Here is a 14,044-nt window from a genome sequence, read left to right as displayed (position 1 = left end):
GTGATCCTCCTGCCTTGGGCTCCAAGTTTTTGTTTTGCTTTGTTTTGAGACAGGGTGTCATTCTGTCACCCAGGCTGCAGTGCAGTGATGTGATCTCTGCTCACTGCAGCCTCGAACTTCTGGGTTCAAGTGATCCTCCCGCCTCAACCTTCAGAGTAGTTGGGACTACAGCACACGCCACCTGGCTAGCTTTGTATGCCAAGATTTTGAATACATTTTGATCAATGGCTACATCTTTGGAATAATTTTTCCAAGTGATTATTTTGAAATGGATAATAGAGTATTTACTTTGGATATTTAATGCACCAATTCCTCCATGAATGAGTTGTGCTGTGTTTATTTATTTAGTATCTAACAAAAATATAACACTTCCTACTGATGATGTGGTAGGTGCCATTATGCCTGTTTCATAGCTGAGGAAACTGAGGTAGAGGAGTGACCCACGGGCACACATCAAGTACGTGGCACAGTAGGATTCTAATCCAGGCAGTCTGGCTTCTGGGGCTTTGCATTTTACTACAAAACTAACCTGCTTCTATGTTTGTTCATTTTGTTTTCTAGTTATATATCTCATACAATAATAAGTTCAAGACAATAACAAACAGTTCCTTAATATTCATTGTAATAAAATTTCACCTCTACTCTGATAATATTTCAAATAGATGGGTTTGGAAAGTGTGTGAAACATCAAATTGATATTGTTTGTTCATACATTCTCCTGTAAGAGAAGGGAAAATTAATCAGAGCAACTGTCTTTGGCCAAATCTAGGAAAGGTACAAGCTCGAAGGAGCAAATTAAGAATGTAGTGTTCATGTAAAGCCTGACATCCTTTTTTTTTTTTTTTTTAGTTAGCAATATATCAGACTTTGACTAGAACTTTCCACTCCTTCAGCTAACCTGCTGCTGCTGTGCCCAAGGGCAATGCGATCAGAGCTCATGCCAGATTTGAAGGCTGCCTTTTCTGAGAAGAGGCCCTTATGGAAGCCACCGCCTTTGTTACCCTGCCAGAGGCCTCAAGAGAACTACTAAGTTACTTTAGAGGGTTCTGTTGCTTATGAGGGTGTCCCACTGAGTCTATCCCTTCTGGCTCTAACCAATAGGTCCTTGCTGCTCCGTGGTTTCATGGGACTGGACCCCCTCCCTTGGGTCTGGTTCTCTGTTCTGGAAAACACAAAGGAGTCTTGTTTATTCCTTTTTTGTGTGTTGCCATTTAGCATATCCTTTGCTGTTTCCTAATAATTTGCAAATGTGTCTTATATCCCCAAATAGATAATAACTTCTTTTTTTTTTTTTTTTTTTTTTTTTTTGAGGCGGAGTCTTCACTCTGTCGCCCAGGCTGGAGTGCAGTGGCGCGATCTCGGCTCACTGCAAGCTCCGCCTCCCGGGTTCGCACCATTCTCCTGCCTCAGCCTCCCAAGTAGCTGGGACTACAGGCACCCGCCACTGCGCCCGGCTAATTTTTTGTATTTTAGTAGAGACGGGGTTTCACCGTGTTAGCCAGGATGGTCTCGATCTCCTAACCTCGTGATCCGCCCGCCTCGGCCTCCCAAAGTGCAGGGATTACAGGCGTGAGCCACCGCGCCCGGCTATAACTTCTTTAATGGTGGGTATACAGTTGTATTTGTTTCATTAGCCTCAATGCCTTCTACATAGGAGTTGCTTGTTTTAAATACAAGGACCCAGGCTGGGGCGGTGGCTCACGCCTGTAATCCTAGCACTTTGGAAGGAGAGGTGGGAGGATCACTTGAGGTCAGGAGTTCAAGACCAGCCTGGCCAACATGATGAAGCCCCATCTCTACTAAAAATACAAAAATTAGCTGGGTGTGGTGGCGGACATCTGTAGTCCCAGCTACTAGGGAGGCTAAGGCAGGAGAATCGCTTGAACCCAGGAGACGGAGGTCACAGTGAACCAAGATTGCACCACTGCACTCCAGCCTGGGTGACAATGAGACTTCATCTCAAAAAAATAAAAATAAATAAAAATAAATAAAAAAACAAGGACACCCAGGCCAAGGTGGATGGATCACCTGAAGTCAGGAGTTCAAGACCAGCCTGGCCAAGATGGTGAAACCCTGCCTCTACTAAAAAATTAGCCAGATGTGGTAGCACACACCTTTAGTCCCAGCTACTAGGGACGCTGAGGCAGGAGAATTGCTTGAACCCAGGAGGCAGAGGTTGCAGTGAGCCAAGATCACATCACTGCACTCCAGCCTGGGTGACAGAGCTAGACTCCATCTCAAAAAAAAAAAAAAACCATAAAAATTAGGCCGTGTGTGGTGGCTTATGCCTGCAATGCCAGCACTTTGGGAGGCCAAGGTGGGTGGATCATTTGAGGTGAGGAGTTCAAGACCAGCCTGGCCAACATGGTGAAACCCCATCTCTGTTAAAAATACAAAAAATTAGCCCGGTGTGGTGGTGCACACCTGTAATCCCAGCAACTCGGGAGGCTGAGGCAGGAAAATCACTTGAAATCAGGAGGTGGAGGTTGCAGTGAGCCGAGATCATGCCACTGCACTCCACCCTGGGCAACAGAACAACAGTCTGTCTCAAATCAAAACAAAACCATAAAAAATTAAAATAAAATAAAATAAAATAAAATAACAAGGACCCATGTTATCAACTATGGGCAAGATCTAGGTTGACTTCGGGAATCACGTGAACACCAGAAGATGCTTGATCTCTTTACCTCCGAGGTGCTGTATCCAACCGTTTTTTTTTTTTTTTCGAGTTGGAGTCTCGCTCTGTTGCCCAGGCTGGAGTGCAGTGGTGCAATCTCAGCTCACTGCAAGCTCTGCCTCTTAGGTTCACGCCATTCTCCTGCCTCAGCCTCCCTAGTAGCTGGGACTACAGGCGCCCTCCACCACGCCTGGCTATTTTTTTGTATTTTTAGTAGAGACAGAGTTTCACTGTGTCAGCCAAGATAGTCTCGATCTCCTGACCTCGTGATCTGCCCACCTTGGCCTCCCAAAGTGCTGGGATTACAGGCGTGAGCCACCACGCCTGGCCGTATCCAACCTTTTAAATATTCCAGACTACTAGGAATATTGGTGAAACTCAGCAGGATTGAGGATTGGTAGTGACTTTGAACATTTTGATGAGTTTTCAAACTACTAGTTATTGAACGCTATGATTTAAAAATGGTTATTTGATTTGGTAGCTATATATTTGTGTGTTACTTAACAATATAAATAATTGCACTCAGGGACTTGTTTGACTCAAATGCACATCTTTTAATCCCTAAGAATCTGAATTGAAAAAGGGTTCCAGGTATCCAGGTCCTACCACTTAGATTCTCATCCCCTTTCTATCCTTTACATGGAAGCCAAACACCAGTCACTTTCACAAGAAGATTGTCAATAAATATTTACTGGCCGCCGCTATTGGCAAAGCACACTGGCAAGGAAAACACAAGAGAAGCAACCTCTGTCCTCAGGTAGCCTAGTAAATAATGCGATTTTCCTGCCACTTTGTTTCTCTCTAAAGAACCACAAAGTAACACCAAGGTATGCTGTAAAATCGCATTGAAAAAAATTGTTTTCTTCAAAACAACATAGAGAAAGTTGTATAAAATTGAAGTAGCAAATCAATTTAAGAAATTTTAAAATATCTTTTTTTTTTTTTTTTTTGAGACGGAGTCTTGCTGTCGCCCAGGCTGGAGTGCAATGGCGCAATCTTGGCTCACTGCAACCTCCACCTCCTGGGCTCAATCGATTCTCCTGCCTCAGCCTCCCAAGCACCTGGGGTTACAGGCACCCACCACCATGTCCAGCTAATTTTTGTATTTTTTTTAGTAGAGATGGAGTTTCACTATGTTGGCCAGGCTGGTCTCAAACTCCTGACCTCGTGATCCACCTACTTCGGCCTCCCAAAGTGTTGGGACTGCAGGCGTGAGCCACTGTACCTGGCCTAAAATATCTTTTTTTTTTTTTTTTTTTGAGACGGAGTCTCGCTCTGTTGCCCAGGCTGGAGTGCAGTGGCCGGATCTCAGCTCACTGCAAGCTCCGCCCCCCGGGTTTACGCCATTCTCCTGCCTCAGCCTCCCCGAGTAGCTGGGACTACAGGCGCCCGCCACCTCGCCCGGCTAGTTTTTTGTATTTTTTAGTAGAGACGGGGTTTCACCGTGCTAGCCAGGATGGTCTCGATCTCCTGACCTCGTGATCCGCCCGTCTCGGCCTCCCAAAGTGCTGGGATTACAGGCTTGAGCCACCGCGCCCGGCCATAAAATATCTTTTTAATGTAACATTTTATTGTATATAATACATATATTGTCAGCTTTTTTTAAGAGATGGGGTCTCTCTATGTTGACCAGCCTGGTCTTAAACTCCTAGCCTCAAGAGATCCTTCCATCTCAGCCTCCCAAAGTGCTGGGATTACAGATGTGAGCCACTGTGCCTGGCCTATAATACGTGTATTATCTTTCTTTTTTTCAGATGGAGTCACTCTGTCACCCAGGCTGGAGTGCAGTGGCACAATCTCAGCTCATTGCAGCCTCCACCTCCCAGGTTCAAGTGATTCTCCTCCCTCAGCCTCCCAAAGTGCCAGGGTTATAGGAGTGAGCCACCATGTCCAGCCAAGAATATGTTTCTAAGAAAAGAACATATGCAATTTTGAGGTGTCAATTGCTGATAGGAAATCCATGTCAGTGGCCTACGCTGGTCTCAGGCTCTGCAGGATGTGCTCATCCCTGGCAGGTCGGTTAGCAGAAGACTGGAGGAGGTGAGGAAGATAGACAGACTCATACAGCAGGGAGCAATGATCTCTGTAAGGCCACAAATAGTCACTTCATCAAGCGGTAGAGAGCTGAACTGGCAACATTACCTGCTTTAGCATTTCTTTCTTTGGAGCAATGGGTCATAGCCATTTCCCTCCTCCAGGAGAGTAAGAAACAGAACAACCCAGGCAGGGGTGAGGCCACGTGCCTGCAGCTTCCTGTGCACAGCAGGAAGATTCAATGGAGATTCATTTTTTTTAAAATTTTTAATTTTTGTGGGTACATAAATTACTGTATACTCTGTGTATATATTTATGGGGTACATATCTTTTTTTTTTTTTTTTTGAGATGGAGTTTTGCTCTTGTTGCCCAGGCTGGAGTGCAGTGGTGTGATCTCAGCTCACTGCAACCTCCACCTTTTGGGTTCAAGCAATTCTCCTGCCTCAGTCTCCTGAGTAGCTGGGCTTATAGACACCCGCCACCCTGCCCAGCTAATTTTTTCTATATTTAGTAGAGATGGGGTTCTGCCATGTCGACCAGGCTGGTCTCAAACTCCTGACCTCAGGTGATCCATCCACCTCGGCCTCCCAAAATGCTGGGATTACAGGCCTGAGCCACTGTGTCCGGCCAAGACGCCTCGATGCAGGCATACACTGCATAAAAATTCCATCAGAGTAAACAGGGTATCCACCACCTCAAGCACTTATCCTTTATGTTACAAACGAGACAATTATACTTTTAGTTATTTTCAATGTACAATAAATTACATCCTTGGCTGTAGTCACCTTGCTGTGCTATCAAATATTAGATCTTACTCATTCTATCTAACTATATTTTTGTACCCATTAACCGTCCCCCACTTCCCCTGACCCCATGGATATTCTTGACTAAAAGAGAAATACATTTCATAGATGCTGTCAGGATTCAATGACTTAACTGCAGGTGTCTTGGTCCAGATGTGACATACATACATAGAGGAGAAAAATCCTAAGTGCCTAGGGAAGATTGCCATGCTGAAACCAAAAGCCTGCTGCCACCTTCCTATGGACCGAATGTTTGTGTCCTCCCCACATGTGTATGTTGAAGCCCTAATGCCCAGTGTGATGGTATTTGGAGGTGAGGTCCTTGGGAGATGATAAGGTTATGAGGGTGGACCCTCACATGATGAAGGTCATGCCCTTATATGAACAGGTGCAAAAGAGATGATCTCTCTGCTATGTGAGGACACAATGAGGAGGTGGCCGTCAGCAAACCAGGAATAGAGCCCTCACCAGGATCCAAATCAGTCAGTGCCTTGAACTTGGACTTGCCAGCCTTCAGAACTGTGAGAAATAAATGTTTGTTGTCTAAGCCACCCAGTCAATGATTATTTGTTACAGCGGCTGGAGCTGACCAAGCCACAGCTCACCAGATTCCATGTCTGCCACTTACTGGCACCATGATCATGCCCAAGTCACTCTTTTGAGTCTTGGTTTTCTCATTATTAAAATAGATGTAATAATAGAATGATTAGGAGGCTGAACAACTGTACTTAGTACAGTCCCAGATCAGTGGTAGCTAAAATGAATGCTATCTATTACAATGATAATTATTATTGTTTGCTCTTTATTTCGTAGGCATGACATTTTCCATATTGTAAATTATTCTGGTATAAACAAAATGTTTTTAAATAATATCATTTGACTCTGCTTGTGAGGATTTTAGAAAAAGATAAGCACCTTGTACCCAATTCGAGAGCCCAAGGTACCAAGCAGGGTGGCCTTAGACCTCTGCCTGCTGCTGAATTCTCAAAAGTATTCTCAAGTCAGTTTCTCTAGCCCTGGCTGATCTGGGCATCTCATCTACCAACTCTGTGTGCCTGACTTCCTTACCCCTCTTGCCTGAGATTAAGACCTACTCTCATGCTTCGACTTGCAACCCTGAGGCCTTGCTCTTCACCTACCCCGTGAATGTCCTGAGAGAGCAATAAACGACTACTCTTCAAACTCAGTTTTTACATTAAAAAAAAAAAGGCAATAAAACTGCTTTTTTTTTTTTGAGATGGAGTCTTGCTCTGTTGCCCAGGCTGGAGTGCAGTGGCCGGATCTCAGCTCACTGCAAGCTCCGCCTCCCAGGTTGACGCCATTCTCCTGCCTCAGCCTCCCAAGTAGCTGGGACTACAGGCACCCGCCACCTCGCCCGGCTAGTTTTTTGTATTTTTTAGTAGAGGCAGGGTTTCACCGTGTTAGCCAGGATGGTCTTGATCTCCTGACCTCGTGATCTGCCCGTCTCGGCCTCCCAAAGTGTTGTGATTACAGGCTTGAGCCACCGCGCCCGGCCAAGGCAATAAAACTTCAAGTGAAGACTCTTAATAATGTAGTACTCACTGTCTGGGCACCACAACTCCCGCCTATAATTCCCAACACTTTCGGAGGCCAAGGCGAGAGGATCATTTGGGCCCAAGAATTCAAGGCCAGCCTGGGGAACACAGTGAGACTCCATCTCAAAATAACAATAATTATATATGGAGGGGCGCAGAGAGCGAGAACAAACTCACTGACGGCCTTCAAACAAGGTACTGTTCCAGCAAGCTGTGAAGAGTAACAGAGAAAGAGAAATACATGTTGTAGCCAAATCAAGAGTTGGAATAGTGGGCACCGCGATGGGCATCAACTTATAACCTGCTGGGCCCCGTGCGTGTGTCCTCTCCAGGCTCACTTGGGCCTATGTGGGACTCTTATTCCTGTTCTACAGAGGGGGAAAATGAGACCCAGAGAGGAGAACTGGCTCTTGCACAGGGAGCAGTGGCAGCTTAAGGACAAAAACTAGGCCCTGGAAGCCAGGCCCAGGCCCTTCCCTGCCTGTGGCCCTCACCACGGCTGCTGCCCGCAAGCTGGGAGCCAGACCAGAGGAGCTGGTGTGTCAGGCATGAAGCAGCAGGTCTGAGCAGAAAGAAAGAGACAAGTACAGAAGAGAAAGAAAGAAGATTTTAAAAAAGGAAAGAAGTCCCTGCGGGCTCAACCTGCCAAAACCAAAACACACAAAGCCTTCTTGTTGCAGGCTTCGGAGTGGCCACCTTGCAGAATGCCACAGGGCTGTGGGGACCAGTGGGCACAGCCTATCCCCTCCCTCAGGGCCCGAGCCAAAGCCCAGACAGAAAGGCCGCCTGTTCCCATGTGGTTTATGGCTCTGTGCTCCCCGCCCGCCGCCTTCTTCACCTGGGCCCCTGCGGCTGCCTGGGGCTGCTTCCAGAGCTGTGTGGCAGGTTCCAGGGGGAGCCTCTGGGAAGGGAACCCCACATGCTCATCTTCCTGGAGAAGGGGGTGGTTTAAGCCCACAGATTCTGGCAGGCCTTTCCCAGCTGTGGGATGAGGCCGCGTCCCATCACCCACCTTGGGCACGAGGTCACCCTTCTGGTGCCACATCCCAGGCTAATGGCCCCAGTGTCCAACCACCTTAGCATCCTTGTCTGTGAATAACAAGTGTCATCTTCAAAAGCCAAGCTGTGCCAAGAGAAGAGTTCATTAACTTAGAAGGAATATTGGGAAAGTGTTTAAGCCAGTGTTCCCCCTTTTCCAGTTGGAAAGCCATGTTAATTAAGAACGCCCCCGGTTCAGCGTTGCAGGAGAGGCCTGAGACGCTCTGGGTGCTTAAACAAAGTCCCTCTTCAGGCTCCTTTATGGTTTGGAAATGTCATTCCAATCAGATGTAGGTGTTTACACAACGTTATTTACACTCTGTGGGAATGTGTCCACCCTGCTGCTTTTATTCTAACTGGCTGAGTTGGCTACAATGGGGAAATTGAGTTTTCTGACACAAATCGCACCACAACACAATCTCGTATTGGAAGATATACACACAAAGAGAAAGCAGACACTATCTCAAACATCAAACTTCTGATTTTCAGGCATTTCTTTGTTTTTTGTTTGTTTGTTTGTTTTTTTGAGACAGAGTGTTGCTCTTGTCACCCAGGGTGGAGTGCAGTGGTGCGATCTCGGCTTATCGCAGCCTCCACCTCCTGGGTTCAAGTGATTCTCCTGCCTCAGCCTCCTGAGTAGCTAGGATTACAGGCACCTATCACCACGCCAGGCTAATTTTTGTATTTTTAGTAGAGACGGGGTTTTGCCATGTTGGCCATGCTGAGCTCAAACTCCTGACCTCAGGTAATCCACCTGCCTTGGCCTTCCAAAGTGCTGGGATTACAGGCGTGAGCCACTTTGCCCAGCTGGATTTTCAGTTTTCTTTGCTCTTATTCCCATGTAATTCTCCCACAGTTTCCAGCACAGTATGGTCTTGTTTTGTTTTTGTTTTCTCACTGAACTTTTTCTGTTATGCTATTTTATGAATTTTCTCTTATGCTCCTCTTTTTTTTTGAGATGGAGTCTCGCTCTGTTGTCCAGGCTGGAATGCAATGGTGAAATCTCGGCTCCCCTCAACCTCTGCCACCCGGGTTCAAGCAATTCTCCTGTCTCAGCCTCCTGAGTAGCTGGGACTACAGGTGTGTGCCACCACGCCCAGCTAATTTTTGTGTTTTTAGTAGAGATGAGGTTTCACCATATTGGTCAGGCTGGTCTCGAACTCCTGACCTCGGGTGATCCACCTGCCCTGGCCTCTCCATTGTGCTACTCTTAATGCTTAATTTTAAATCTGTATAACTTTCCATCTTTCATATATTTAGGTAAAAATATACTTCATACATTTCCTATTGTTGGCTGCTTAATCTGGGAGACTATGGGTTTCAATGACTGGGGTGAGGGGTAATTTTGGAGGCAGAAGCACTGCTTCCCAAGGGGTAGAGGAAAGGATGAAAGGGCTGGGCCCAGTGGCTCACGCCTGTAATCCCAGCACTTTGGAAGACCGAGGCAGGTGGATCATTTGAGGTCAGGAGTTTGAGACCAGCCTGATCAACCTTGTGAAACCCCGTGGTGGTGAGCGCCTGTAATCCCAGCTACTCGGGAGGCTGAGACAGGAGAATTGCTTGAATCTGGGAGGCGGAGGTTGCAGTGAGCTGAGATTGCACCACTGCATTCCAGCCTGGGCAACAGAGGAAGTCTCTGTCTCAAAAAAAAAGGAGAGAGAAAAGGATGAAAGAAGACAACAAACTTACAGTATTTTGCAGTTAGCCACACCAGATTTTTTTTTTTTAATCGTGTGTGTGTGTGTGTGTGTGTGTGTGTGTGTGTGAGAGAGAGACAGAGAGAGAGAGAGACGGATCTTGCTTCTTGCTCTGTCACCCAGACTGGAGTGCAGAGATGCAATCATAGCTCACTGCAGCCTCGACCTCCCTGGGCTCAGGTGATTCTCCCACTTCAGCCTCTGGATTAGCTGGGACCCCAGGCACACACCACCAGACCAGGGTAATTTTTAAATTTTTTTTATAGAGATAGGGTCTTGATATGTTGCCCAGGCTGGAACACCAGATTTTCTTTATCTGGGGTTTATGGTCAGGTTTGGGGGGTCCAGGAACCACACTCTAAAGCCACACGTAAGATGTCTGTACACATGTGAATGTGTATGATTTTGTACACAGACACAAAACTTGCATCAGAATCCCAAAGAGTTTAATGATTTTTTTAAGTTTGTGATGATTTATTTTGTTGCTGTTTTAAACTTTTATTTTAGGTTCGGGGGTACACGTGAAGGTTTGTTACACAGATGAACTCATGTCACAGGGGCTTGTGGCACCGATTATTTCATCATCCAGGTATTAAGCCCAGTACCTAATAGTTGTCTTTTCTGCTCCTCCCTCTTCCCCATCCACCCTCGAGTAGATCCCAGTGTCTGCTATTCCCTTTTTTGTGTTCATGAGTTCTCATCATTTAGCTCCCACTTATAAGTGAGAGTATGCGGTATTTGGTTTTCTGTTCCTGCGTGAGTTTACTAAGGATAATAGACTCCAGCTCCATCCGTGTTCCTGCAAAAGACACGATCTTGTTCTTTTTTGTGGCTGTGAGTTTAACAATTTTTAAAATATTTTTAAAACTACTGGTTTTGAGAGAAAAATGTCAAAGGGCCAAGCCCCTATAGTCGCTATGCTATAAGATACATCCGATACATAGCTTTTGGGAACCTCATGCTGGCGTGTGCCCTGGGGCCTCTTCTTGGGAGAGATGAAAGCTCAGAGACCTTTAGGGAACCCAGATAGGGTTTGACTGAGGCTGTAGAAAGATGTGGTGTGAAGTAAAGAGGGAAGGTAGTGGGCCTAGGCGGCTTAAAGATGCCTCATTTAGAATCACATCTTTGATGAACAAAACCACTGCCTTCTGGGCGCTTGTAGTCCCAGCTACTTGGAGGCTTAGGTAGGAGAATCGCTTGAACCTGGGAGGTGGAACTTGCAGTGAGCCAAGATCACACCACTACACTGCAGCCTGGGGCACAGACAGAGACTCAGTCTTAAAAAAAAAAAAAAAAAAAAGCTGGGCACAGTGACTCATGCCTGTAAACTCACAACTGTAATCCCAGCACTTTGGGAGGCCGAAGTGGGCAGATCACTTGAGGTCAAGAGTTCAAGACCAGCCTGGCCAACATGGTGAAACCCTGAGTCTACTAAAAATACAAGAATTAGCCAGGCATGATGGTGGGCACCTATAATCCCAGCTACCTGGGAGGCTGAGGCCAGACAATCACTTAAACCCGGGAGGCAGAGGCTGCAGTGAGCCGAGATTGCACCACTGCACTCCAGCCCGGGTGACAGAGTGAGACTCCACCTCAAAAAACAAACAAACAAAAAATGCTGCCTTTCTTGGTTCACCTGGAGCCTCGGTCCCCTCCTGGGTTACTTAGGTGGACACAGGTGACTTTTCCCCTGTTGTCCTGGTTTCAGTCAGAGATCTGAGGGCCAGGGATGGGCCTGTCCATGTTCCCCAAGCCCCATACAGCTGTATCCCCTGTGCAACCCGGTGGTACCTCCCAAAGCCCTGTGACCGCCTTTTGTTATCACTTTTCGGAGCATCGGGCCTCTAGGGCAGGCCTCAGAAAACAGAATTTCTCTGGCCTTCTGTCTTCCTTTCTCCTGCCCCAAGGCAAGACTCCAATCTTCCCTCTCCTTTCCTCTACTTGTTTTTTTTCTGGTCCTTTTTTCCTTTGCTCCCTCCCATTCCCTCACCTTTATGACTGTGGGCCATAAGACTCTCATTCCAGACTGGGGGAAGGCGTGCTGACATCAGGAAGCTTCCATAAAAACCCAAGAGGGCTGGGCATGATGACTCATGCCTATAATCCCAACACTTTGGAAGGCCAAGGCAGGTGGATCACCTGAGGTCAGGAGTTCAAGACCAGCCTGGGCAACATAGTGAAATACCATCTCTACTAAAAATACAAAAATTAGCTGGGCATGATGGGCGCAAATATCTGGGACTACAGGCGTGTACCGGGTTGGTCTTGAACTCCTAGGCTCAAGTGATCCTCCTACCTCGGCCTCCCAAAGTACTGGGATTATTAAGTGTGAGCCTCTGTGCCTGGCCTCCTTGTGCTTTTTAGAGGAAACATGTTTGTATCCCACGCACAGAGGTTTGTAAAGGGAGATATCGCGTCAGAGAGCTGCTTAGCAGAGCTGACTGAAAATACTTTTGTCCACAGACAGGTTCCCCCTAAAATAAGAATTTCCCTTCCCTTCCTTGCCAACAGGGGCTCTAGGTATAATCAGTACGGATGGGAGAGACAGCAACATGGACAGAGGCCTCTGGGCCAAAGAGAGTGACTCACTGGGGAACTACAGGCAGTTATGGCGTCCAGCTGGAGGGCAGACGGTCATGACAGAGGCCAGAGTGGAGGCAGGCTGCACAGCTGAGCCTGTAGAAGACAGGAGCCGGAGAAACGAGGAACTTTAATGTTCTTTGAAGACAGCAGGGAGCCATGAAATGTTTTCCAGCATGTTTTGAAGAAAAGTACAAGTTAACATATGGAAAGTATTTACCTATGACCCCTATGGCCAAATGGCCCAAATTCCTAAAAAATGATGATTTTTCCAGGTAGACCAAAGCAAGACTGTGAGGTCTTTGCATTCACTTCTTTCTGTCTGCCCTCAGGTTCTCAGCAGCACCCAGCTCCAGCCCCAAGGTCTCTCCTGGATGTGCTTCTAGGACCTTGAGCTCAGAGTCTGTTCAACCCCTCACTGAACTCAGTTCTCCACCTTGGCCATTTGAGATGCTCAGTGAAATCCAAGGATCACTTTAATAGCTATTCACACAATATTTCCTTTAAATAAACTTGTTTTAATTAGTTACTTCTTTTTCATTTTTTTTTTCTTCACCCCTGGGTAGAGATTTTTTCTTATCCTTATTGAAGTTTAATTTGTATACAATAAAATGTACCCATTTTAATTATTCAGTTTAATGACTTTTGGCAAATGTATATGCACATGAAACCACAATCAAGAACTTTTTTGGCCAGGCACGGTGGCTCAAGCCTGTAATCCCAGCACTGTGGGAGGCTGAGGTGGGCAGATCACCTGAGGTCAGGAGCTCGAGACCAACCTGGCCAATATGGTGAAACCCTGTGTCTACTAAAAATTATAAAAATTAGCTGGGCATGGTAGTGTCCACCTGTAATCCCAGCTACTTGGGAGGATGAGGTACGAGAATTGCTTGAACCTGGGAGGCAGAGGTTGCAGTGAGCCAAGATCACGCCACTGTACTCCAGCCTGGGAGACAGCAAGACTCCGTCTCAAAAATAAAAAATAAAAAATAAAAAATAAATGCAGCTTAACAAATGGGAGGTGTTAAAGACATATTATTGTCAAACTAAGATTGTTCTTCCTTGAAGAACTTTACTAACTTTACATCCAGTGCTACCTAAAATTCCTCCTACTCCGCCAGTGATCCAGCCATCCATCTCTCACAGTTTCTGCACTCTCTCTAATGGTTCGGAATGTGTTGAGCTGTGTGTCATAGGAAACCCAACAACAGTGGCTTAAACTCATGCAGATTTAGTGTCCTCATGTTGCAGAAAGTATGGAGGTGGGCCATGTTCAGAACTGGAGCAACGCCCCACCTGTCATCAATGCACCAAAACTTTTTCTCTTTCTCTTAGGCCTTCCTAAGTGAGGGCTTCTGTTCTCATGGTCTCAGGATGGTTTTCCAGCCCCAGACCCCCAAACCTCATTCCAGGGCAGAGGAAGGAATGCAAGTGTGTCTTCTTTCTCTTCTCTGCTCATTTTTTTTATTTCAGTCTAATTTTAACAGGGTTCCAAAAGGAATTGAGGCAATTACTGGTGGGCAGCCTACCATGTTAAACAGAAGTTGATTATTTATGTTTTAACAAGAGATGTGAACGGGCACAGTGGCTCATGCCTGTAATCCCAGCACTTTGGAAGGCCGAGGTGGGCGGATCACGAGGTCAGGAAATCGAGACCA

The sequence above is a fragment of the Macaca nemestrina genome, chromosome 4, assembly GCF_043159975.1.
Source record: "Macaca nemestrina isolate mMacNem1 chromosome 4, mMacNem.hap1, whole genome shotgun sequence".
NCBI classification, from domain to species: domain Eukaryota; kingdom Metazoa; phylum Chordata; class Mammalia; order Primates; family Cercopithecidae; genus Macaca; species Macaca nemestrina.
The sequence above is the reverse complement of the archived record's forward strand: the minus strand, read 5'-3'. Positions refer to the sequence as shown.